The following is a 2,500-nucleotide window of genomic DNA, read 5'->3' as shown; positions in this document are numbered from 1 at the left end:
CAACAATGTGCAGCGCTGTTAATTCAATTCAATTCAGTTTATTTATATAGCTCCAATTCACAACACCTCATCTCAATACAATTTAACCAGATCATACAGTCAAATTGATTCAAAGTTTTCTATCTAAGGAAAACCAGTTGATTGCATCGACTCGTTGACTCGAAAGCAATCCCTCACACTAAGCATGCTTGTAGCGACAGTGGAGAGGAAAAACTCCGGTTTCCCCTTGTTACTCTTCTACATTCCTCTAGGTAGTGACTCGAGCAATAAAATGAGGAAGATAGAATAAAAACTGGCATAGAGAATTATTGTAAACTCTGCTAAAGTAAACTCTGATAAGACAAAGCTAATGATAATGGAACTAATGCAACTGAAAGCTTTTTATTTCATTGGAAGGTTCTGAAGAAACTATGAAGTCCACAGAAGACTAATTGTTGTAAAGTTGAACCAACTGCTGTGAAAATGTTCATATTAATGTGAGAAATCAACCAAAGTCCTTGAGGAAAACTGCAAAGCACATTTTAATTCAGGAGCAGAGAAATTGAGGACTTTCTGAATATATAAAAAGAATAGCTGAAAAAAAACAGGCCTTACTTCTGGAGCTACAAAGAACTACCAGAACCTAAACGGACCTTCAGCTAAACCCTCCAAGGAGTTCTGGAACAAATAAACTATTCACCACTTGGAGTAATATCACATTTTTTCCATTAGAATCTAAATTAGGGAACATATGTTCTGCACAAGCCATCCGACAAAAGGCAGAACATTTGGTGTACCGGGTCATCACCAGGAAACCCAAACAGGCGGGTGTTTTTTCTCTGGAACATTTCAACAATTAATAACAGTCGATGTTGGAGGACAGCAGCTCAGACAGAGTGGAGGTGATACTGACACCTGGGCTCGGTAGGATTGTATACCAGGATATTTGGACCACAGAACCAAACAGAACAAAATCTCCTTTCTGCATCCCTCTGTAGACACGAGCCTCCCAGACTTGAACAGGGTCCTGCACTGTGGCTGAGCTACTTATCCTCCAACTTTCCACCCGGTTTATGTCTCTGAATATGTCCATTCATTCAGCCTCAGCATCGACCCAGCAGACATCAACCCTCCTCTGTTTTCATCCTGGTTTTCTAATCTCATTTTTATTCCTTTTTAATTAAGCTCACCTCTCTGTCTCATTAAAGACACACTTACCTTCCTGATCCAGTGAACCCTCTGTATTTGTCTCCCCCCCAGATCTCCGTCCTTCCAGCCGGGACGTCCAGCCTTCTCCTCTCCTCAGCACAGCGCTCTCCTTGTTCTGCCCCCTCCCTCCTTCAGCTCACACTAAATCTTTATTCCAGCTTGCTCACTTAATTCAGGAGATCCCACATCCAAAAATACAGCTGGCAGCTCACACCACCACCCTCCTCCCTGCCTGGGGAGCCAGCCTCCTCCTCCCCCCTCTATCTCTCAGGACGGGTCTCGTCATGGGGCATGAAGCCCCTCCACCCCCCGAGCTGGGATTGATCGAGCTGTTCAGCCGCTGCAGTCCTTCTCTCTGCAGTTTTTGGGCTGCAGTTAGTCCAGACTCTGTTCCTGTCCATCCTGGCTCCTGATCCCGGCCATTAGCCCTGAAGGTGAGGTCTGAGGGTCAAAGCGGTGGACACAGTCCTGCAGCCGTCCTTCAGATCTTCTGCTTTGCTGCAGAACCTGCTTCTTACTGCATCCCCGGTTCGCAGCCTAAATCCTTGTCCTCCTCTCTCCTCCTCTGACGCTCCATCTCCTCTGGCCCACTGCTGCTGACACACCCCCTCCTTTTCAAAGGACACCCCAACCTGCTTACTCTCTCTCTGCAATGCAGCCAGGGGCCTGAAGCAACTCTGGGCCCCTCTCCTTTCCACCTTTCTGGCTGACTCAAAGCATCCTTTATGGCTTTATTTATCTTCCCCCTCCCTCTCCTCCTCTCAGGCCGAGCTGCTGACGTCCTGCAGGTTGGAGAGTCTGCAGTGACTCTGAGAATCGATGCCGTCCTAACTACTCAATTACATTTCATTCATGTCCAAAAACAGACTGCAGTGAAACACATAGGTTGATCTCAGTAATGAGGCTCTTCTCAGTCTTTCCCATGAAGAACCATTTAACCACATCAGTGGATTAGTTCAGCAGTTTGGTTGTAAGACAGCTTTCCTATAAAATTACTATTCTTAGTGTTTAAAAAAATGGTTGCTGTCAACATAAAAGGCAAACAGAGACCGGTTTATTTATAAGTCACATTTCAGTAACAAGACGGTGTGCTGTGCATGAACCAAACATACAATACAGAGAAAACTACTTTGCAGTGGCTTGAAACAGGCAGGGAAGGAAAAGGTGGAAGACACATATTAACCACTGATGTTTCATTCAACAGTTTAAACAGAACAGTCAAAAGTATTTAGTGGAGCAGAAGAACTAAATGCTGCTTCTCTGTGTTTGGTTCTAGATCTGATCCAGTAGATTTTTTAATTAATGAAGATTT

General features: G+C 44.6%; 1 protein-coding gene across 1 annotated transcript in view; it reads right to left on the bottom strand.

Moving 5' to 3' along the window:
• Positions 1 to 1,827, bottom strand: part of has3 (hyaluronan synthase 3) — a 20,653-nt gene extending 18,826 nt beyond the window's left edge. The window contains exon 1 of the mRNA XM_015388907.1: positions 1,198 to 1,827. The gene's annotated coding sequence lies outside the window, so the exon portion shown is untranslated. The remainder of the gene's footprint in view (positions 1 to 1,197) is intronic.
• Between the last annotated feature and the right edge of the window lie 673 nt (positions 1,828 to 2,500).

Source organism: Cyprinodon variegatus, unplaced genomic scaffold, assembly GCF_000732505.1.
Source record: "Cyprinodon variegatus isolate N-32 unplaced genomic scaffold, C_variegatus-1.0 Scaffold442, whole genome shotgun sequence".
Lineage (NCBI taxonomy): Eukaryota > Metazoa > Chordata > Actinopteri > Cyprinodontiformes > Cyprinodontidae > Cyprinodon > Cyprinodon variegatus.
This window is presented reverse-complemented; position numbering and strand designations above follow the sequence as displayed.